At 40.9% G+C, this 24,614-nt stretch overlaps 1 protein-coding gene across 3 annotated transcripts in view; it reads left to right on the forward strand.

The window, feature by feature from the left end:
* The window catches only part of MRTFA (myocardin related transcription factor A), a 211,562-nt gene that overhangs the window by 16,770 nt on the left and 170,178 nt on the right, over window positions 1-24,614 (forward strand). The window contains exon 2 of one of the 3 annotated variants that reach the window (XM_027540708.1): window positions 18,622-18,684. The exons of 1 other annotated variant lie outside the window; for it this stretch is intronic. The gene's annotated coding sequence lies outside the window, so the exon portion shown is untranslated. Of the gene's footprint in view, window positions 1-18,621; window positions 18,685-24,614 lie in introns of those variants that run through there. One more of the 3 variants, XM_027540710.1, reaches the window with a different exon arrangement.

A 24,614-nucleotide genomic window follows, 5' to 3' on the forward strand; every position in this document is an offset into this window, starting at 1 on the left:
TGCAGGTTTGATCCCTGGGTCGGGAAGATCCCCTGGAGAAGGAAATGGCAACCCACTCCAGTGTTCTTGCCTGGGAAATCCCATGGACAGAGGGCCTGGCAAGCTACAGTCCATGAGGTTGCAAAAAAGTCGGACACGACTTGGTGACTAAACAACAAAGCAGAATTATTACATGTTTTTTTCAACCAGAACTTTAAAAAGCACTAGTTATCATTCTGTTCTGATACTTGGTACCTTCCTTTGATAGTGCTGCTCTGAATTCTCCAAGTAACCTTCCTGCCCTTCCCTGAACTGTGTCCTTGGCCATTTTAAAAGTTAGCCTGAGGCTTAACTGCACAGAAAAACTTTCCTTGATCACTACAGCCTCAAACTTGTTCCCACACCCTCCTCTCCCTGTAGTGCTCTCTTATTACTCCTCTTTCTGTGTTTTTGGCCAAGTCACGAGGTGTGCAGGATACTAGTTCCCTGACCAGGGATCGAACCCATGCTCCCTGTGCCGAGTCCTACCTCTGGACTTCCAGGGAATTTCTTATTTCTCTCTCTTTTTTTTAACTTAACATTTCTTTTTTTCACCAAGACCTTTTCTTCCTGTTGACATTGTAGTTCACTGAGAGTAGGGAGGGGTAGCTGTACTGTTTTCTCTGTGTATCTAAGATCTGTGCCAAGTGGGTTTAATAACTAAAAGCATATTGACTGTACATTCTACTGTGAAGGTAAATTACGTGCAACTCAAAGCCCATAATGGTTAGAAGTACGGTACTTTAGATACTGGACTAGGTCTTTTCTCCACCTTTTCTTGGCATAAGCCCCTGGAAAGGAAGCCAGGGAGATTAAGAGTTGCCTCTATCTGATAATAGCCCAGAAATTTAAGAGGAGGCAGTTCCCACAGCAGCAATCTGAGTCCAGTAAGACAGCTTAATGAACTGCCTGTACCTGTACAATTATAAGAGTTTGTCTCTGTGCTGAGGTATCAGAGGAACTGATGAAAAGAAAGTTAATAGGAATATGAGAATGAGGAAAAAAGAAGTGGGGATTGGAATTGCATAGTGTGTAATCTTGATAGTTCCAGTTCTAGTTCAGTCGCTCAGTCGTGTCCAACTCTTTGCGACCCCATGAACCGCAGCATGCCAGGCCTCCCTGTCCATCACCAACTCCCAGAGTTCACTCAAACACATGTCCTTTGAGTCAGTGATGCCATCCAACCATCTCATTCTCTGTCATCCCCTTCTCCTCCTGCCCTCAATCTTTCCCAGCATCAGGGTCTTTTCAAATGAGTCAGTTCTTCACATCAGGTGGCCAAAGTATTGGAGTTTCAGCTTCAACGTCAGTCCTTCCAATGAATATTCAGGACCGATTTCCTTTAGGATGGACTGGTTGGATCTCCTTGCAGTCCAAGGGACTCTCAAGGGTCTTTTCCAACACCATAGTTCAAAAGCATCAATTCTTCGGCACTCAGCTTTCTTTATAGTCCAACTCTCACATCCATACATGACCACTGGAAAAACCATAGCCTTGATTAGACGGACCTTTGTTGACAAAGTAATGTCTCTGCTTTTCAATATACTGTCTAGATTGGTCATAACTTTCCTTCCAAGGAGTAAGCATCTTTTAATTTCATGGCTGCAGTCACCAACTACAATGATTTTGGAGCCCAGAAAAATAAAGTCAGCCAACTGTTTCCACTGTTTCCCCATCTATTTGCCATGAAGTGATGGGACCAGATACCATGATCTTCGTTTTCTAAATGTTGAGCTTTAAGCCAACTTTTTCACTCTCCTCTTTCACCTTCATCAAGAGGGGCTCTTTAGTTCTTCACTTTCTTCCATAAGGGTGGTGTCACCTGCATATCTGAGATTATTAATATTTCTCCCAGCAATCTTGATTCCAGCTTGTGCTTCCTCCAGCCCAGTGTTTCCATGATGTACTCTGCATATAAGTTAAATAATCAGGGTGACAATATGCAGCCTTGATGTACTCCTTTTCCTATTTGGAACCAGTCTGTTGTTCCATGTCCAGTTCTGCTTCCTGACCTGCATACAGGTTTCTCAAGAGGCAGGTCAGGTAGTCTGGTATTTCCATCTCTTTCAGAATTTTCCACAGTTTATTGTGATCCACACAGTCAAAGGCTTTGGCATAGTCAATAAAGCAGAAATAAATGTTTTTCTGGAACCCTCTTGCTTTTTCAGTGATCCATTGGATGTTGGCAATTTGATCTCTGATTCCTCTGCCTTTTCTAAAACCAGCTTGAACATCTGGAATTTCACGGTTCACGTATTGCTAAAGCCTGGCTTGGAGAATTTAAGCATTACTTTACTAGCATGTGAGATGAGTGCAATTCTGCGGTGGTTTGAGCATTCTTTGGCGCTGCTTTTCTTTGGGATTAGAATGAAAACTGACCTTTTCCAGTCCTGTGGCCACTGCTGAGTTTTCCAAATTTGCTGGCATATTGAGTGCAGCACTTTCACAGCATATCTTTCAGGATTTGAAACAGCTCAGCTGGAATTCCATCACCTCCACTAGCTTTGTTTGTAGTGATGCTTCCTAAAGCCCACTTGACTTCACATTCCCGGATGTCTGGCTCTAGGTGAGTGATCACACCATCATGATTATCTGGGTTGTGAAGATCTTTTTTGTACAGTTCTTCTGTGTATTCTTGCCACCTCTTCTTAATATCTTCTGCTTCTGTTAGGTCCCTACTATTTCTATCCTTTATTGAGCCCATCCTTGCATGAAATGTTCCCTTGGTATCTAATTTTCTTGAAGAGATCTCTAGTCTTTCCCATTCTACTGTTTTCCTCTATTTCTTTACATTGATCGCTGAGGAAGGCTTTCTTATCTCTCCTTGCTATTCTTTGGAACTCTGCATTCAAATGGGTTTATCTTTACTTTTCTCCTTTGCTTTTCACTTCCCTTCTTTTCACAGCTATTTGTAAGGCCTCCCCAGACAGTCATTTTGCTTTTTTGCATTTCTTGGGGATGATCTTGATTCCTGTCTCCTGTACAATGTCACGAACCTCCGTCCATAGTTCATCAGGCACTCTGTCTATCAGATCTAGTCCCTTAAATCAATTTCTCACTTCCACTGTATAATCATAAGGGATTTGATTTAGGTCATACCTAAATGGTCTAGTGGTTTTCTCCACTTTCTTCAATTTAAGTCTTAATTTGGCAATAAGGAGTTCACGATCTGAGCCACAGTCAGCTCCTGGTCTTGTTTTTGCTGACTGTATAGAGCTTCTCCATCTTTGACTGCAAAGAATATAATCAATCTCATTTCAGTGTCGACCATCCAGTGATGTCCATGTGTAGAGTCTTCTCTTGTGTTGTTGGAAGAAGGTGTTTGCTATGACCAGTGCGTTCTCTTGGCAAAACTCTATTAGCCTTTGCCTTGCTTCATTCTGTACTCCAAGGCCAAGTTTGCCTGTTACTCCAGGTGTTTCTTGACTTCCTACTTTTGCATTCCAGTCCCCTATAATGAAAAGGACATCTTTTTTGGGTGTTAGTTCTAGAAGGTCTTGTAGGTCTTCATAGAACCGTTCAACTTCAGCTTCTTCAGCATTACTGGTTGGAGCATAGACTTGGATTACCATGATATTGAATGGTTTGCCTTGGAAATGAACAGAAATCATTCTGTTGTTTTTGAGATTGCATCCAAGTACTGCATTTCGGACTCGCTTGTTGACTGTGATGATTACTCCATTTCTTCTGAGGGATTCCTGCCCGCAGTAGTAGATATAATGGTCATCTGAGTTAAATTCCCTCACTCCAGTCCATCTTAGTTCGCTGATTCCTAGAATGTCAGTGTTCACTCTTGCCATCTCCTGTTTGACCACTTCCAATTTGCCTTGATTCATGGACTTAACGTTCCAAGTTCCTATGCAATATTGCTCTTTCCAGCGTCCAACCTTGCTTCTATCAGTCCCATCCACAACTGGGTGGTGGTTTTGCTTTGCTTCCATCCCTTCATTCCTTCTCGAGTTATTTCTCCATTATCTCCAGTAGCATATTTGGCACCTACTGACCTGGGGAGATCATCTTTCAGTGTCCTGTCTTTTTGCCTTCATACTGTTTCTGGGGTTCTCAAGGCAAGAATACTGAAGTGGTTTGCCATTCCCTTCTCCAGTGGACCACATTCTGTCAGACCTCTCCACCATTTTAATTTAGAAAGATCTGTTATACTTGTTTTCTGCTTATGCCTGTGCTATAATTAGTATCATACTGAAGAAAGAGGACAGTGGTTTCTGCTTTTCAGAATATATTGTTTCAAATCCCTATTATATTTGAAGGACTCATCATCTTGTTTAGTTACTTCACTATCTAAGATTAAATGTACTTTCTTTGTAGATTACCACTGACACTTCAGAAGCATTGCAGTTTCTCTACATCCTTACCAGTGCTTGTTGTTTTGTTTTGTTTTCTTAGTAGATATCCTAATGGTATCTCTGAGATGGTAGTCTTTTTATATATTTCGTGTTTTCATATATGATTGGTGGCATAATGTTGCCTCTGTAGTTATTATCACATTATTGTTCTTCCACAGCACTTATCAGTTATACCTGCAGTGCTTTTTTTGTTTTTTAGTTGTTACCGTAAGAGCAGGGACCTTGTCTGTCTGCATCACTAGTGTCTCTAGGGCTGAGACAGAACTTGATCACTTATAGTTGCTTAGCGAGTATTTGATGAATGAATGAATGGAAAGTAGAGAGGCATCGTATAGTGGTTGAAACCAAAGACTTTGGCATCAGACGGACTTGGGTTTGAATCCTGGTTTCCTTATTTATAAAATGGTTTGATAGTGCCTTCCTCATAGGATTGTGGTGAGATTAAATGAGATCACATATGTAAAACCCTTGGTGCTGCACCTGGCACGTTGTGATTATCTGAAAAGTGGTGGCTTTTATTAGTAGAGAGAGGTCAGCTGGCCAACGGGGCATCAGTAGGCTTGGGACTTAAAAAAAAACACCTCATTTTGTCACTAATAAGCTGTGTAATATTGAACAAGTTTTCTAACATCTAATTTTTTCCCTCTGTAAGAGCATTAAGTTAGATGACCCCTAAAAAGCCCTTCTGTGATTTCATTTGATCCTTATATTTATCACGATGTTCATTCCAGCAGTCATTACCATTTCACACTGTCTCAACTTTAATTAGGGTAGGAGGTTGTTAATCTCGGTCTGAATCTCAGAAGCATCTAAATGATAGAATTAATTTCAAAGAATGTTTTATAGAGAAGATCATCCCACTTCAAAAGTTAAACCATTAAAATAGTTGAAGACTCATTTGGCCCTGCATGAGGTGTTTAGCAGTGATCTAATTAATATGCCAGGTTGTGTGTGGCCGCTCCGGGATCATAGAAATGGAGGAACGCAGATCGTAATGTCGATTGCAGCAACAGTTCGGTGGTTTTGCTGGGTTGTGTTGCACTCAACTCTTAGACTTGCGTTAAAGATACCGTTTTGTCCATTGTTCTGCTGCTGACTGATGGAATAAATAAAATCATTTTTAAGGGAAGACTTTTGACTTCTGAAATGTTGCTGGCTGTGTCCCTGTTTTTCTTAGCAAATATGGGCCCAGATATTTAAACTCAGTCTGGCTGGATTTGAGAGGAAGAGAATTTCATTAGTTTTCCCAACTAAGTAAAATGGTATGACTCCATCCAGCAGTTTTTTTTTTTTTTTTTTTTGTGCCAATGATTCAGAGCAGATAATGGAAGAAGCTTGTTCTTTATTGAGTATTTTATGCTAGCCACTGTTGGGTGCTTTCGTGTCTGCTGTCTCATTTGGTTTTGTTTGTTGACGGAATAGTGTTGCTCAGTGTCACCACCCTAAATCACTCACAGACAGTCCTGCAATGGTTTTATGTGAGCCCCTATAAGCTTTTCTTAGGGAGTCACTGCTGCAACCCCAAGAAAGTACCAGTATACACTGCCTTCAAGGAGAAGCTCTTTTGATTTCATTAAAGGCAAATAACTTGGATAACTTTTGCCATCAAACTCCCTGGTCTCTTCAGAGGTGCTTTCTGGTGGTCTGCAAGTAGGAATCCTAAACGCTTTCCTCGCTGAAGAAATAGTACAGTTGGTGATTAGACCCCCAGATGAAACACACACGCGTATGTGTAAACTTCCTTATCTGTTAGTCCAGTAGTCATGTGGAAGACTTTCTGGGATTTAGATCTCTGTTTAAACATTTGTTTAGTGTAGGGGCCATGGAAGCCACTTGATAGTTGTGTGACCCTGAACTAGTACCGCCTTCTCTCGGCCTGTGTCCTCATCCGTTAGAGGGGGATATAATTCTCTTGTAGGAGTGACGTCAAGATGAGTGACGTAACATAGGGAAAGCCCCACAGATGTTGGTACTGTCCATTGCTCCTCTTTCCATTCTGTTTTTGAAATGACAGTAAAATCTCTTTGAGCATAACTTGGTTTGTTAATGCCTTTGTCAAAGTTGCTTATTCACATGTCACAGGGATTGACAGTGAAATTTATTTTTCTTTCCTTGTCAATTACAAATGCTATTAGAAATTTATTCTTGTTCAGACTTTGGAATGAGGAAAGTTTCTTAAAAGCAGAATTAAGTGAGCTTGCTTTAGACATCCTTCTGAGATCTAGCCAACTTGGACAGAATTAGAATTGCGTTCATAGTGGAGTTCCCACCTGGAACATAGTTGGCGGTAAGAAAGGTTGTGCAATCACATGCCTTATCAGATGCTCAGTAAGTTTATTGTTGCCTGAAAAACTGGAGGAAGTTCCCTCCTCCTTTCTTTTTCGTCAAGAAGCTGATTGTGGATTAGGAGATGAGTAAATGAAAATGAATCTGACTTTGGCAATTGGAGAATGAGAAAAATGCTAACCCCGGGCATCTAGGCTTGTTTCAGCTTCCCAGGGAGCTCCTCAGAGGTCTCGACCTATGGGTAGTAAGTGCTCAAAACAAAACAAAAACTGTACCGTGGAGCCTGGACTTGGTAGGGTAATTTAAAAGATTTCAGGTTGATAGTGGGGATGCAGAGGTGATTTTCACTGGCCAAATCAATTCTGGTGTTTTGGTTTTACTCATCTAAAATTCTTCTGGGTAAACATTATTGTTCTTTTTGAATGCATTCTTTCCAGAGTAGCAGGAATGATCTTAAAAACACAAATTGAATCCTGTCACTTCTGTCTGTGAAACCCTCACCTCCAGCCGTCTCCCATCACACTTAGAGTGGAATGGGTGTTTCTTCCTGTGACCCGCATCCCACACATGCCTTGTCTGCACTCGCCTCACAGCATGGGCCCTTTCCCTCAGTCAGCCACGCAGTCATCCCTTGGTCTTTCTTCAGTGGTCCAGCTTTCCTTATCACCGTATTTAAAAAGTAGGTGCTTTCTGCCGCAGAATTCCTTCTTTGTTCTCTTCTATAACCTGGTAACGATTTGTACTTAGTTTTCTTCTTGATGGCTTGCTTACTTGCTTGTTTTTGTCTTTCTGTGCTCTGAAATTATGAACTCTATGAGGGCAGAGACCATGATTTTTGTCTAGCATGTGTTGGCTTGTGGTGGGCTTTAAATAAATATTCATTGAATGAATGGCAGTTTGATAATTTCTGCTTTACAGGGAAACAGGTGCTTTAGTTTTTAGATGAGCGCACATCTTCCTACTGACCTTAATCTACAAGACGATAAAGGTCACTGTGCGGCCTTTTTTAGGTGCTTTGTTTCCCTGGTTGCATTTTGGTTAAATTAATTTAGATGGTTCTTGGGAACTTTTTCCTGGCCAGAGTTGGATTAGCTCTTCTTCTTTGGTCTGTGGCACGGTGTGCTCACCCCTTTCATAAAACAGGTCACCACTGGATTTTATCATTGTGTCCTCAGAACTCAGCTTAGTGCCTGGCACCTGCTAGCTGTGCTTGGTAAGTATTTGTTCAGTGAAAACTAAGTGTTAGAATTGAGATATATATATTAAGAACAGTTTTTACTCTGGTAGATTATGGGGCTCATTGGTTCCAAGAATCACTTTGTTCTTTGTTACTCAGGTTCTCCAGATCATGACATAAGTTAAAAAAAAAAATCAGATTTTTTTTTTTTTTTTTTTAGAGAGAATGTAATACCAATTCATGACAAAAACTCTCAGGAAACCAACAATAGAAGGGAATTTCCTCAGTCAGGTAAAGTACTTTTAAGAAAAATCAAATCAGATCTTTTTAATGGACTACATTTCAAACACACGTGTAAGTAAAGAGACTAATAAAATCAACCGCCACCATGGATCTACTACCCAGCTTCAACAGTTATCAACACATGACCAATCTTGTTTAACCTTACTCCCCTCTTCCGCCTCAGTATTTAAAAACAAATCCCAGACATTATATCATTTCATCTGTAAATACTTCAGAAGGGTATAATCAATTTAAGAACCAGCTAACTTTTGGAAAAACCTGACAGAAAAATTCCATTTGCCTCCTTGAATCTAATTGTAGATGCCAGCTGGTGAATTTCCATGTGCTAAACCACTCCCAAGGCCTGACTCATTATCGAAAGCATATACTGCATTGTAATTGCTGAGATAGCGGCAGTTTGCTGAGATATGTTATCCTGGTGAAGTATGTTTCTGTTGGATGTAGAGAGATTACAAATAAGTGAAAACAAGTGAAATAAGTGAAAATAAGTCGGAGATAAGTTTTTTCCTTTAGTTGTTGTTCAGCGTTCAGTTGCTGCCCTATGAACTGCAGTATGCCAGACTCCCTTGTCCCTCACTATCTCCTGGAGTTTGCTCAAACTCATGTCCGTTGAGTCGGTGAGACTGTCTAACCATCCAACCCTTTGCTTCCCTCTTCTCCTTTTGCCTTCTATTTTTCCCAGCATCGGGGTCTTTTCCAGTGAGTCAGCTTTTCACATCAGGTGGCCCATCCAGCTTTAGCATCAGTGTTTCCAATGAATATTCAGGGTTGATTTCCTTTAGGATTGACTGGTTTGATCTTGCAGTCCAAGGGACTCTCATGAGTATTTTCCAGCTCCAGAGTTAGAAAGCATCAATACTTTGGTGCTCAGCTTTCCTTATGGTCCAACTCTCACGTCCATACATGACTACTGGAAAAACCATGGTGGTGGTGGTTTAGTTGGTTAAGTCGTGTCCAGCTCTATATAAACCCCATGGACTGTAGCCTGCTAGGCTCCTCTGTCCATGGAATTCTCCAGGCAAGAATACTGGAGTGGGTTGCCATTTCCTTCTCCAGGGGATCTTCCCGACCCAGGAATTGAACCCTGCTCTCCTGCCTTGCAGGCAGATTCTTTACCGACTGAGCTGCGAGGGAAGCCCATAGCTTTGACTATACGGACCTTTGTTGGCAAAGTGATGTTTCTGTTTTTTCCTTTGGAGAGGTATAAAGACAGATACTTTTGACATGGTGCTTTACAGGCCTTTGAGATTCTGTCTGGAAGATGAAGATGAAATATGGTGTGTGGATTAACAATTTCCCACAGTACTTTGTGGCTGGATTCCTGAGAGTCACAATTAGCCATAAAATGGAAAGTAAGAGTGCTGGCAGACTTAGACCTGGAAAGACTCCTAAGCCTTGGTAGGCGGAAGGGTTGGAACCTGGGCCAGCAGAAAAGACACACGGCTCGGAAGTGGTTATGGTTAGTTTTATTCTAGAAGTTAAAGTTGTAGATCTCTTAGATCTCTGTAAATAGCCTAGGTGAAATAAAATTTCCTTTAGGACAGGAAAATAAGACACTGTTTTCTTTCAGCAAATATTTTAAAGGATTAAGTACTATTTTTAAAAAATTTGGAGATTGGCATTGAGTGAATGGTTGGACTGGAACAGTGTTCTCCTGTGATTCCAATGTTTTGTGGAAAAGAAATGGAAGGGGGGATGTAAATGATCATAACAGCCTTTAACTACTTTGGTGTTTAGGTGCTGTTTTAGTTGCTGAGTGAAGTCCAACTTTCTGCGACCCCATGCACTGTAGCCCACCAGGCTCCTCTGTTCATGAGATTTCCCAGGCCACAATACTGGAGTGGGTTGCCATTTCCTTCTCCAGGGGATCTTCCTGACCCTGAGATCGAACCCAAGGCCTCCTGCAGGTGGATTCATCACCACCGAGCCCCCTGGAAGCCCAAGTGCTTGCTTTAACAAACCACGTGAGAGAACAAGATTCTAAGAGGCTTCAAGGCCTGTCCCTGCAAGGGTCACAGCCTTGCTTTCTCCTTGCCCGGAAGCACCAGATGAGTCTTCTGTTTGTAGCATTGGTAGGAGATGGTGAGTGTGGTGATCCCGGGATGATTCTTCACAATTTATTTGAATGTTTTGGCAATTTGTTTTGCTTTTTTATTCCTGCCTTTGAACTCCCATAACGATTAGTTAATGCCTGTAATAAAAAGTACGTAGCACACAATGCCTTGAATAGGGATTTTGTCATAATCATCTGTGTATCCTTAGCATCTAGCACATGGTCACTTGGAAAATATTTGTTGACACATGATGGTCCGTTTCCAGCCCCGAGATGAAGTGATTTTTCAGTTTCTCCTGTGGCCTTGACTCAGAATGTGGGTCACGCTAGCCCTGTGTCGGCCCCTCTCTCCATTGTTCAGTCTGGGTGCGTTTGTTCCCAGGCTCCGGTCTGTTCTCTCCTTTGGGGACCTTCTAGGGAAAGTTTGGAACAAGGGGAGCCTGTGAGACTGGAGGTGATCGATCATGTTAGGGCTCTTCCAGTTGCCATCTGGATGAAGAACTCAGTGTTGGATGAAGAATTCAGATGCCAGGAGCTCCTTGTATTTGTCGTTCTACCTCATTTACTGTGATTTGACCCCATACCTGTAACTGTGGTGTGGAATAGATTTCATTCTTGATCTGCTCCCACCACTTCTGAGTCTCTTTATCCTCATCTACCTTTTCTTTTTCTTCCCTAAAGCACTCATTACATTTTAAGATCTATGCAGTTTACTTATTATGTTTATTATTATTTTTTATGTCTCTGTCAGAATATAAGCTCTGGGAGAACAAGGGTCTCCGTCTTTCGCGATCACTGATGTGTCTTTGCAGCTACAGTGCCTGCATGAAGTAGGCCTTCACTAAATGATTGTTGAATAAATAAATGAACTGTGAGCTACTGAACTGTTGCTTTTGCTTAAATCCATGTTTTTGAAGTACCTAGAGCCTATACCAACAAAATGGTTTATATATTTGAATATATCAGCAGTAACATCTCCTTATGGTCATTCTGGAAGATAGGTGGTATTATCTTTTTTTTTTTAAGCATCTCTGAGCCTCAGAGAAGCTGAGCAATTTATTCCAAGATCATATGACTAATGAAGGTTGGAACTGACATACAAATCCGGATCTGACTCCAAAGCCTACGTTCTCTGCTGCCATATTATATCTTCTTAAACCATTCATTCAGTAAATATTTATCTAGTTCCTACCAGGTTCTAGGCACCTTAGGCAGTCAAATAGCAGTTTATTGTGGGATACTAACCAAAGTCTTTTAAATTTTGTCATCTTCGTTGTATTCTTTATGAGCGATGAGAGGTTTAATGTGTTTATTTCATTTATCTGCAAGCTCTGCTTAAATGCAGGTAAAAATAGGCATGAAAATGCCTCTGATAAAACTTTGGTTATCCAGAGATCAATTTGCTGTCATTTTCAAGCATCCAGAAGAGTTCTGAACCCAAAATTAAGAAAAAGAAAAGCAAGTGCCTTAGATAGTCAAGAAAGAAAGACCTTTTGAGCATGTTGACAATTCCTGCGAAGACTTGAATGCCAGAAGTGCTGTGAGTAGTCACTTCTTCCAGAAATTGAGGGAGCTTGTTGATTAAACTGGCAATGTCTAGTTATAAATAGGTCAGCATTTCTTGAGAAGAAGGCCAAAAAACCTAGGTGAAAGGATATTAAGACATGCAGAGAAGGCAGAGTGGAGAATGGTGGTAGTCAGCATAGGCAAGGTTTGAAGTGACTGGGACGCAGAATGAGTGGTAGACTCTTGAGAACCTCCATGAAGAGCCAGATCAGACACTTCTTTGTGGGTCAGAGGTGGACCAGTGCCATAGGAGTACCTTCAAATGCAAAGTGTTTTGAAGCCATAGATATAAGAATCCTCTCCTTTGAATGCAAATGAAAACCACAGTGAGTTACCACATCCTTTAGGATGACTATTACCAAAAAACTGAGGAGGAAAAACTGGAACCTAGGTATCCCAGTTGTAACACGGTGTAGCCACTGCGGAAAACAGTTTTGTGGTTCTTCAAAAAGTTAAGCACAGAACTGCCATAGGTACAGCAATTCTACTTCTAAGCAAATACCCAAAAGAATTGAAAGAAGGGACTTAACACTTGTACACCAGTGTTCACAGCAGCATTATTCATAGTAGTTACAAGATAGAAACAACCCAGATGTCCCTCCGCTGGTGAATGGATAAATAAAATGTGCTATGTACACACAATGGAATATTGTTCTGCCTTCAGAAAGAAGGAAATTCTGAAACAACGTACAACGTGGGAAGCTTGAGGATAACTACGCTGCGTGAAAGAAGCCAGGCACAAAAGGACACATATTGTATGATTTCTCTCACACGAAGTACCTGGAATAGGTAAATTCATAAAGACAGAAAGTAAACTAGTGTTAGTGGGGGCTCAAGGGAGGGGAAATGGGGAATTACTGTGTAATGAGTACAGAGTTACTGTTTGGGATGATGAAAAAGTTTTGGAGGTGAATAGTGGTGATGGTCCCACAACATTGTAAATCCAATGCCCCTGAATTTTACAGTTAAACATGGTTAGAATGGTAAATTTTATGTGTTGTTTGTTTTACCGTGGGCTTCCCAGGCGGCTCAGTGGTAAAGAATCCACCTGCCAATGCAGGAGACGTGGGTTTGATCCCTGGTTTGGGAAGATCCCGTGAAGGAGGAAATGGCAACCCACTCTAGTATTCTTGCCTGGGAAATCTTATGGACAGAGGAGCCTGGCCGGTTACAGTCCCTGGAGGTCACAGTCGGACACAACTTAGTGACTAAACAATAGCAACAGTATTTTACCATGCGTATGTACAAGAAACCTCTCGTCTCGTGTGTGCACTTGAGTGGAAGTGTGTGTGGGGAGGGTACAAACGTGCAGTGCCACAGTGAGGCCCGGCCTCCACATTCAGTGGTGGTGGAGATGTGCTGTCTCTGGTGGGGCGATAACCATTAAGTCACTCTACTGCAGCTGTATTTGTAAGCACAGGAGAGTGATCCAGTTGTTAAGAAATTGTTAACTGGCAAGAACCTTGGTATCCTTTCTTGAAAGAAGTACTGGGGGACTGGGTGGGAAAGAGACCTACGTTTCACGATGCGTTCATTGTACTGCGAGGTTTTTTAAAACCATATTTGTATATTACCTATTTTGAAAAATTAAAATAATTTATTACGGAGAAAAAGCAAGGAATAGTAATATTCATTTTATTCTGTTTAAGAAAATAGGAACGTATGCATTTATTAAAACTTGCTGCAGAGGTGTTAGAGTCAGGTTTGAGATCTAAAAAATGATTAGAACTCAGAGACAAATGGACTCCTCCTCTGCAAATCCACTTGTAATAGGGCTTTGTTGCGATTTACTCTCCACCCATCATCTCTGTCAGTACCACCTTACAGTGTTAGGAGAATCACATAAGACAGTAGATGTCCAGACACCTGGAAAACTATAAAGTGAGTTTTGCTTTGCAGTTTCAAAAAGTGATCACTGTATCTGCCCATCTGGAGCTACGACTTCAGTCTTCATACACAGTGAGATGGGCAACGCTTCCATGACTTGTTATGGAGTGCTGGCAGGGGAAGGTGAAACTGGGAACTTTAATAGAGTTGGAAACTCTCCATCTGCATGGAGGGTTTGAGATTTTAGTTTTTTATTTGTAAGTTATGTCTGTGTTCTAGTGCCTTAGCAAGGGATTCCTAGGTAGCGCAGTGTAAAGAATCCAGCTGCCAATGCAGGAGACTCAAGAGGTGTGGGTTTTATCTCTGGCTTGGGAAGATCCCCTGGAGTAGGAAATGGCAGCCCACTGCAGTATTCTTGCCTGGAGAATCCCATGGATAGAGGAGCCTGGTGGGCTACAGTCCAGGGGGTCGCAGAGTTGGACAGGACTGAGTGATTGAGCATGTACACACAGACATGTGTTAGGTTGAGTGCTGCAGCTGTGTTGATAATCGGACTACATAGATCTTAATTATCCCTTCCCCCATCATATATATGTATATATAGTACATATGGTTTTGCTTCTTTTTTCCTTTTGTTATCTTAATTAAATGTTATCTTAAATGTTTTTTAAATTTTCTGTCCAAGTTAAATTGATAATAGGAAAGGAAGGGCTTTTGGTGCATGTGAAAGGCTGCAGAGTATATGGCTCCTCATGTTTCTAGTCTCTTCTAGAGGAGGTTATAGACTTGTCTGGGAACAGTGGTCTTTCTTGACTCTCGCTTTGAGGCTCTCTAGTATTAATAGTCCCAGCCAGTACCAGCACTTTGAGGGGGCTTGCATGGACTGACATTTCTCACTTCCTTTCTTGTTCCAGGAGGCCCAATCCACTTAATGCTCTTATCTTTGGAAGTGGAAGAAAGAACAGATAGAGGAATCAGGCAAAAATCAGGTTTAGATTTTTCTTCTAGGTGTTCAGTTTGAGGAGCTATGTAACCATACCTTGTAGATGAGCTTGTGTAAAAACTGTCGTTCATTTATTAAATTGAAAATTGTTTTTCTCCTCCTTCTTTGATATCAGACAAACATTTATACTGATTTTTCTTCCTTTTTTCGTTTTCCTTCCATTTTATTTTTGTTACTTTTCTTCTGTTTTTTGCATCTCTTTCCCCCCAAATTAAAGTGAGACAATAGCATTCTTTCAAAAGAAATGTTTGTTTGAAAGATGACCCTGGATTCTGTGAAATTACTTTTTTTTTTGGCAGGAAGTTTATGTTTTAAAAGATAAGGATAATGTCATCTTAGATTGTAAAAATTATTCCCATACCCTTGGGAATGTGAGAAAAACTTTTTAAAGTTAAACTCCTAGCAAAGATTCTATGTAAGCAGGTATTGAGCCAAAAGCATTGAAAATAACTGCTGTAATTTTTCTGTTGCTCAAGTTTTTAAGGGACAGCATTTTCACATCTTTAGGGTGCAAATTTAGTTTTTAAATTCTTTTCAGCTAGTGAATAAGTGTAGGTATTTAAACTTTTTTTCATTGTAATTTCCAAAACATGTTCTGTCTTGATAAAACAGTGTGTTAGGTAGTTTGGAGTAGAATAAATTAATTGGATTAGTAATCAGATTCTGGTCCCCGTCTCCCTGTTATCAGGTCATTGAACCCTTTCTGCTCTGGTTCCCCAACTGAGATGGAAGGGATCAGATGTGTGAGCTTGTGAGGTTTATTTATAAAAATTCAGTCATTTCAATTTTACTGGCATTTTTCTAAAGCTGATAAAAGAGTAAAAAAGTTCTGCTTATAATACTGTTCATATAAAGCACTTAATTTGTTTCAATATAAAGTAAGTTAGACTGGATTCTGAAGGGGTTTAGTCAGTGGATGACTAAAACAACTTTTTTATGAGATGGTCTCATGTAGAAATCAGTTTCAAAATACTTTCTCTGACAGCTTGGAACTTAAAAACCAGGATCTCATTTTAAGTGAGATTAATCATTGTAAGCAATCTGTCATTAGCACATATCTTATTTCTATTATGATATTTTAAAATAGTAACTCAAAACTATTCGGTTGACTTTTTCTGCTATGGCTTTCATCGAAATACTATTGCTACAGTCATTCTCCCTGACTGAGTTCCTTTTCCTGAGAATAAAGGATTGAGCTCATACCTTTGCACAACTATCTAAGGAGTATTTTAAGCCTGGCGTGTTCAAACCTGGCGGGCTCAATTAGTATGTGGGCAGACCAGCACATTAGAACATTTTTTAAGTTCCAAGCCACAGATTGTGCTTTCAATGAACACAGACCTGTATGAAGTGAATACTTAAGCCTTGGAGAGCACAGACATTGAAAATGCGCCTTGCCGTGGGTGACTGATGCCAGTGAGGCTCCTGCGTGGCCGGCACTTTTCTTCCTCTGCTGGAAGCAGTGTCAGGAGCAGAGTCAAGAGAGGGTCTGGTCCTCTGGCACTCTGCTACCCTCTGCTTTGGGCAGAGAAAAAGGCTGCTGTCTTACTTCTTAAACTCTTACCATATGGAAAGTTTCTATAAATAAACCTTAATTTATGATTGGTCTTCTAAATTTGTAACCTCTACCATCTGTGACTAAAGCCAGTATAAATACCTATTTAAACATACGTACGTCTTCCCAGGTGGCTCAGCAGTAAAGAATCCTCCTGCTGAGCAAGAGACACGAGTTCCATCCCTGGATCGGGAAGATTTCCTGGAGAAGGAAATGGCAGCTCGCTCCAGTATTCCTGCCTGGAAAATCCCATGGACAGAGTAGTCTGGCAGACGGCAGTCCATGGGGTCACAAAGAGTTGGACCTGACTTAGAGACTAAACACCTGCATTCGAGTTGCATCATTTCAGTGAGAAAGATCACCATCCACAATATCTAAATAGTCAATTCACTTAATTTTACCTTTGTCCATTGGCATGGATGAGGACCTTATTTTTTTATCAAGCAAAAACTAGTCAGCTGGTTGTGTTTGGTGAATCCACTTTGACTTTTTTGTGCATGAATTGTTGGTATGATTATGTAGCATACATATTCATGAAGATGTTAAAGTACATTAAATTTCTGACAAACTGAATTGTTTAAATGTACTAAATAACTGACTTTTTAGTCTTTTTAATATTTTAATTTTTTAGCTGCTCCATGGGGCATGTGGAATCTTAGTTCCCCTGACCAGGAGTTGAACCTGTGCCCCCTGCAGTGGAAGTGCAGAGTCTTAACCACTGGACCACCACCGAAGTCCTGATTTTTTAGAGGAATCCTGTCGTTATTCATTTTGTAAATTTGAGTCTGTCGGACCTTCAGTCAACAAGTGCATAATTGGCACCTATTACGTGCCAGACACTAGGTCTTGGGGGATATAGGGTCATATAAAAGATGTTACCTGTTCAAGTAAGAGATGAGCAAGAAAGAAACCTGAGGACAGGAGAATGTTTTATCGTCCTGGTGGAGAAATGGACAAATGCCGTTCCACGCAGGTGTGGCAGAGAGGCCAGTAGATTAACTCTGGAGAATTGGAAAAGGTTATAGAAAAATGTTTCAGTGGAATCTTGAATAATAGTATTTATAACAGAGGTTATATTTTATTGAGTACCTACTCTGTATTAGGATTAGTTAATGTTACCTACCAGGGAAAAAGTCTGGGGTTGGGGAGTGGGGGAACTTTCAAGGCAATAGGAGAAACAACAGAGCTATCAAAGATTGTGTATTCTAGAAGGAAGAAGTTGGACGTGATTAATGAGGAGGGGGAGAGAGGCCAGTGGACAAGGGCAAAGGCTGGTGAGACTGGATGGGATCAGATGATGAAGGACCCGGATGACTGTCTCTGCCTCAGGGTTTTGTTCTTGTTTCCGTGCCCGTAGGGCGTTTCTCCTGTCTGCCTTTTTTTTTTTTTAAATGTCCAACTTTAGGGCACTTCTTCTGTGAAGCTTTCCTTTGCTTTTCCCAAAGGTTACTGATTTTTTTTTTTTAACTGAATGATTGCACAGAGAGAGTGTACATTATAATAGGACATTCCATTTCTTGGACTGTTTCTTGGATTTAGTATGATCTCCCCAACTAGTTTCTCAACTCTGTAGGACAGAGACTGAATCCTGTTTAACACCTAGTGTAGTGCTCAGCTCACCATGGGGACTTAAGAAATATAAAATGAATGGGTGAATATGGAACATTTTATAAACATCAACCATTGAGACAGCCCAGCAACAGTGGTTGAGATTGCCTACATTTTAAAAACTTTTTGAGATTGCCTGCATTTTTAAGAGGCATTTCTTTACACTAATAAGAGCAATTTTCCCATTCTTTTGTTTTCCTCTATTTCTTTGCATTGATTGCTGAGGAAGGCTTTCTTATCTCCTCTTGCTATTCTTTGGAACTCTGCATTCAGATGGGTATATCTTTCCTTTTCTCCTTTACTTTTCGCTTCTCGTCACAAAGAGTCGGACACGACTGAGCGACTGAACTGAACTGAAAGAGCAATTTTCAGAGGTACAGGTCAGTTGTCATTTGTATGTAAAACGAGTTGATCAATATCTCATAGGGTTGTGAGAATTAAATTAATTAGTACATTTAAGCACTTAGAATAGTGCCTAGCATATAATTAGTGTTCAATCAGTGTTACCTGTATCTAACTCCACATTCAGTTCAGTTCAGTGGCTCAGTCGTGTCCGACTCATTGTGACCCAATGAATTGCCGCACGCCAGGCCTCCCTGTCCATTACCAACTCCCGGAGTTCACTGAGACTCACGTCCATCGAGTCGGTGATGCCATCCAGCCGTCTCATCCTCTGTCGTCCCCTTCTCCTCCTGCCCCCAATATCTGGGCCTTTTTGCCAGTGACACTCAGCTGCTGTTGTGGGAGTGGAGAGAATAGGAAGCAGATAAATAGCTGGTCACCTCTGAAACCAAGCACCTTGTAGGAACTGGAAGAACTGCTTATATGGCATGAACTTTTATTTTTCTGTTTGTGTTTTAGTGATCGAAGGGGTATGATTGGCATGGAATTGAATTTCATCTGTCTGTGGGAGTTGTAAACAAGGTAGGTCCCAGGTTTATTTACACTTTCCTGCCTTCTTCTCTAAGGTGTTTGTTCGTGTTTTCAGTTCTACTGAACTTGGATTGATTGAATTTGGTTATTATTTAGGGAAGTACTCATCGTGGCCCCGTAATGGCCCTATGATAGTTTGTCTAGTATTGTGGACTACATCTAGGGTCTTGTCAGAGGGTACTGAATGCCAGTAAGCAGCACAACCAAGTTAAAATTCTGGTCGTCATAGAACTGAACCATGAAAACACACACAAACACACCCCCCACACACACACCCCCACAGCCCCCCCCCACACACAGCCACACACACCCCACCATCCCCCCCTCCCCCACCAACCCCCACACAGCCGCACACACCCCACCGCCCCATTCCCCATGACCCACTCCTGAGGAGCCACAAGCTCTTGTATTGGAGCCATTGTAGAAACTAGCTCGAGGTAGTGGGAGATGACAGGCCAGCTAATTGTTCTGGTCACTAAAATTCAGTAGCCTGTCTGAATGGTGACTAGATGCAATCAAAGGGCTTATCGTGACAGTGGCCAGGCCATGCTGACAACTGTAACTCCAGCCAGTTATTGCTGACAACTATAAATTTTGTTACTGATGACAGAATCGTCTGTCCGTCTGTAACCACTAGAGTTGATTTGACACAGCATGCTTGTGTTCCTATCTTAAGCTCTGGAGCCTGAACAAAAGTACACCAGTTATGACTTTGACTTATTTATCTGTCTTGTATCAGATGCCCACAAAAAGAGTTATAGACGGCAGCTTCGTGCAGCTCTGCAAGCCTATTTCTGGCAGAACATTTCCTGTCAAAGCAGAGATGAGTGCCGTTGCATGTAGTTTTAGTTTTCCATATTCTTAGGTGTGTGGAGACCCCTTTCCTCGGGGCAGGAAACTTGGATCATTTGGAGGGTGAAATTGGTCACCAAAAAACCAATGGCAGTACTCCCCGCAATCTTCCAGCCAGGAACCCTGGGAGCTTGACCGTGGGGCTCTGTGGGCTGACGACAGTGATCTGGGCTCTTGCTGCACCTGCACTTAGAACAGAACAGGTTCTCGAGACCGGCTTCCAGTCCCAAAGAATGGGGACGGCTGGTGCCTTGCTGCGGGGAAAACAGGCGAGCCATTTCCTGTAGCAGAAGGGAGGGAGGCAGAGAGAGTAAAATTTAACTTTTGCAGAACAGCCTTCATCATCATCTGGTGGCCTGAATTTTCAGAATCTGATCCAGGTGTGCAGTCAGGAAACTATCTTTTTTTATTCGCCTGCTTTTTATTGGGGTATAATGAACAGGAACTATTTTATGGAAATACTCTTAAGAATTAATGGAAAGGAAAGAAACATTTATTGACTGCCTACTGAAGGTTAGGCATGGTACTGTAAACTTTAAAGTTCATCAATATTACAATTTTTCAAGTCTAGATGGATTAACACCATGAATATCACTATCTTGAACTGTTTTGACTCTTACTATACACAGAGGAGATAGAATTATACATTAATAGGTTATTTCATTTGTATCTGCTGGAACATTCTTTTATGGAGGAAGAGAGAAAATACCTACATGCCATGGCTTTTTGTTTTTATTTTCTGGGCTTGCTACTGATTTAGCCAAAGTCAGAGAGGAGACACACAGGTCTGAAATTAGAGACACCTGTGCTGTTTTGGAAGCTGAGACTTGACCCAGGATTTGCTGGAGTTGGTGCCGGGGGAGGTCAGAGTAGGTTAATATTTTCATAGCTCAAAGCAAATGTGAATTATGGTCGTTTGTAGGTGCATTTTTGCTTGATCTTTGTAGTTACAAATAGGGTAAATATTTTAAAATACAGTATTGCTGTTTTGGGAAACTTCCGCAAAAGTCCCTGAACCAATGCAAATTAATATTCTCCAAAAATACCAAAAAATACCCCATGTAGATGTTTTGACTGACTAAGGGAATTGACTGATTGTCATCAGACAGGTAAAGAAATTACCATAGGTTCTTTTAAAACAGTTTGATTTCCTGCTTTCAAATGTTTAAAAATTCTTCTCAGAGGGGCTACCATCTCTGTATCTCAGCACATGCAGTAATGTGAGATTAGAATAAATGGTTATTCTCTTCTGGGGAAAGGAAAGTGAGGAGGATAGGAAAGTGAGGAGGATAGGAAAGTAAGCTGAAGTGTTCCTTCTCCTTAATGCCACGTTTAAGATTTCCAAATCTATTGTCTTTATACTCTTAAGATAGGAAGATTTTGTGGTCTTTGCCAGGTCTGTAGTTACCCAGAGATGCAATACTATTCTTCATTGGGCTGAAGTGAAAACATTAGTATTTCTTAATCTATGAAAAATTTCCTTTTATTTTCCTGTCAAATGAATTACTATACTTTTCCTCTTGGCTACTTCCTTTCTTTAGTCAGAGAAACTCTTAATAGTGTAATTTTCTCTCCATACTTCAGCAAACAGATACCACTTAAAAAAAAACAACAGCCTTATTGAGGCCTAATTTATATACTGCAAAATTTGTCTTTCTGAAGTGTACAATTCAGTGATTTTTAGCAGATTTGTAGAGTTGCGTAATTATTGCATGACAGTGGTACTTTTCCAGCACCCCAAAAAGATCTCTTGTAAACACCACTTTTTAACTTCCTTTAAAGTCATCCATAAATTTTGTTAAGTTCTGCACCAAATTTAATCTTCCTGTAAAGTTTCCTAGCATTCTATCGCATGTGTTCTTTCCCCCTTTTATTTTTATATTAGTTTCTTATTGTACATCAAATTTAACCATCTTTTTGTCATTTTAAGTCCATTCTCTCACCACTTTTAAAATTGGAGAAATTTCCCCTTACCAGAGGCCTGTGCGTTTCCCTTCTCGGACAGGTTATGAAGGAGTAGCGTCTGTACTTGCTGCTGTCACTTCCATATCTCTGCTCACTTTTTAACCATCTGCAGTTGTTCACCGCACATTGTGCCAGCCCTGAGGATGTTGTGTGTGTTTTAGTGGAGAGGGGTGCTGAAGTCCAGCCTGAGCCCTGCTTATCAATCTGCGTGCCCACCCAAAGAATATGTCTTTTTTGAATTTGCATTTAGGTACCCTGTGGTCTCACTGAAGTCACCAGTCACTGTTTTTTCCATATTGCCAAATCAGTGAATCCTTTATTTTTTTAATTAAAAAATATTTGGCTGCGATGGGTCTTAGTTGCGGCAGGCAGGATCTTTAATTGCAGCATACAAACTCTTAGTTATGGCTTGTGGGATCTAGTTTCCTGACCAGGGATCAAACCCTTGCCTTGGAAGTGCAGAGTCTCAGCCACTGGGCCACCAGGGAAGTCCCAAATCAGTGAATATTTCTTTCTTTATATTAATTGGTTCATCAGGTATTTGTTGAGCCCCTTCTGTGTGCCAGGCACTGTGTTGGGGAAGGACCCGTCTGAGGCATTTGACACTTTTATACACACATACACACACACACACACACACACACACACACACACACACACACAAATCTTTTATATATATATCTTCTTTGACTTTGTATTTCCAGTGCCTAATAATAATAAAAAAAAAAGCAGCTAGCTATTCTCTACTGGGTTGTTTAGTATATGCCAGGCAGTATTCTAGCATTTTACATGTATTGTGTCATTTAATCTTCACAGCAGCTCTTTAAAGTAAGTACTGTTATTATCTTCCCTTTAAAAATGAGGATATCAAAGCACTAAGACATTTAGTAATTGGCCGAAAGTTACACCGATAGCACGTGGTGGAGTTGGGATCTCGTAAAGCTAGGATTCAAACCTGGGCACTGATTCCAGAGTCTGATTTTTATTGTGTGTTGCGGCCATGGAGTCTGACACACACATATATTTAATAAATACTGGTGAATGAGTGAACACTCACCTTTTCTGCACACTGGGCTTTTACTTTAGAGATGCGGTGTTGAAGTTCTGTCAGCAGCACGCTTGTGCTTGAGGTTATACGAAAAGGAAGACAGGGGTTTAAGTTGCAGCGGCCTGAATTCCTATCTTACTCTCTGACTTCCGCTTCTTGATTCATTGCTCCTTCCTTTTTCCATGAAGAATGGTTCTGTTATTCTGTCTTAATCCTTTAGGTAATGTCCACATTAAGTAAACAGTATTGACGTATTATCACTATCTAACTTACAGTCCACATTGTGTATTTCCCCAGTTGTTCTAATACTGTTCTTTATAGATTACTTTAAAAATTTTGAAATCTAGAATTTAGTCAAGAAATGTATTGCATTTAGATGTCATATTTGTTGTTTAGTCACTGTCGTGTCTGACTCTTTGTGACCCCATGGACTGTAGCACACTCCTCTGTCCTCCACTGTTTCCCAGTTTGCTTAGATTCATGTCCATTGTGTCGGTGATGCTATCTAACCATGTCATCCTCTGCCACCCTCTTCTCTTTCTCCATTGCCTTCAATCTTTCCCAGCGTCAGGGTCTTTTCCAAAGAGTTGGCGTCATATATCGTACTCCATACTAGTCCCTTAGCTCTCTTTTAGGAAGGGGGAGGTGTCTTCCATGACAACAGCATTTTGGGAACCCAGTTATTTTGCATAATATCCCTTATTTGAATTTATCTGTTCCTTCTTGAATAACGTCAGGGTAGATATTGTAGGCAGGATGTTTTGTCTTTCTCAGTGCTTAACATCAGGAGGCCCACGATGTTAGTTTCATTATCAGTGATGTTAAATCTCACTCTTGGTTAAGTTTTCATGTGCCAGGTTTATCCATTATAAATTTGCCTTTTCCCCTTTGCAGTGTATAATCTATTAGGGTAATAATAGTAATTCCCTTTTATATATCTTGAAGTAATGAAGTATCACGTGGTTGTTAAAATAGAAATGCCTCTTGGGCCTTCCCTGCTTGTCCAGTGGCTAAGACTCTGAGCTCCCAATGCAGGCATCCCTGGTTCGATCCCTGGTCAGGGAACTAGATCCCACATGCTGCAGCTGAAAGATCCCATGAGCTGCAACTGGGACCTGGTGCAGCCAAATAAGTAAAGATTTTTTTTTGGAACAAAATGCCTCTAAGCCACACCAAACAGACTAACAATGTTTAAAAACAGTATTATGTGCAAGGCAGCATGTGCAAAATGGAGTTCAGAGTTCATTTAATTTGAGCTTCTTTGTAATGTGAACTTTTAAGTGCAGAGTTTAAATATGATTCCTTAAGAGCCTTGGGATGAAAATCTAATTTTTCTTGGGTCATAGGCATTTTTGCTGATAACCTTTTCATAGTTAACTTTAGTGTATTCAACATTTTTCATAGTTTTCAGATAAATTCTTTCCTGCTCTTAAAAATCCTTTCCTCCAGTGTTATTAGTGCCTTGAAATGATACAGCTCTCAGTGAGGGCCCTGGAGTTGATCTGGATCTGAATCCTGTCTCAACCACTTAATCACTACATGGTCATGAACAAGTTATTTAACCTTCCTGTACCTCAGTTTCCCCTCCTATAAGCTTGCTGCAGGTGTTAAATGAGCATTTGGCATGGTTTCTGGACACAGGTGTTTAGGAAGTGTTATATATTCGTCTCAATCTGATAATCAAGACTTGTCACATATTACTCACTTGTCACATATTACTCAGTGACCTTTCTCTTAAGTCCGTGCACTACACACACCCACACCCACACCCACACACACCCACACCCACACCCACACCCACCCACCCACCCACCCACACCCCCTGTAGACTTGGTCCAAGCAAATAATCTTAGACGTTTCTTTGGAATTCTGTCTCATCCTTTTGTATTGAATAGATACTTTTAAGTTAGAATACTTATAGAATCCATATGTTAACCTTCTTCCCTCCCCTCCCTAAAATGTCTACATTTGCTGTATCCCACTTTGAAAATAACAGCCAGGAACTGCCCAGCACTAGAAGAAAAGTGGTAGATATTCTTTCTACTTCAGACCACAT

This window comes from Bos indicus x Bos taurus, chromosome 5, assembly GCF_003369695.1.
Source record: "Bos indicus x Bos taurus breed Angus x Brahman F1 hybrid chromosome 5, Bos_hybrid_MaternalHap_v2.0, whole genome shotgun sequence".
NCBI lineage: Eukaryota > Metazoa > Chordata > Mammalia > Artiodactyla > Bovidae > Bos > Bos indicus x Bos taurus.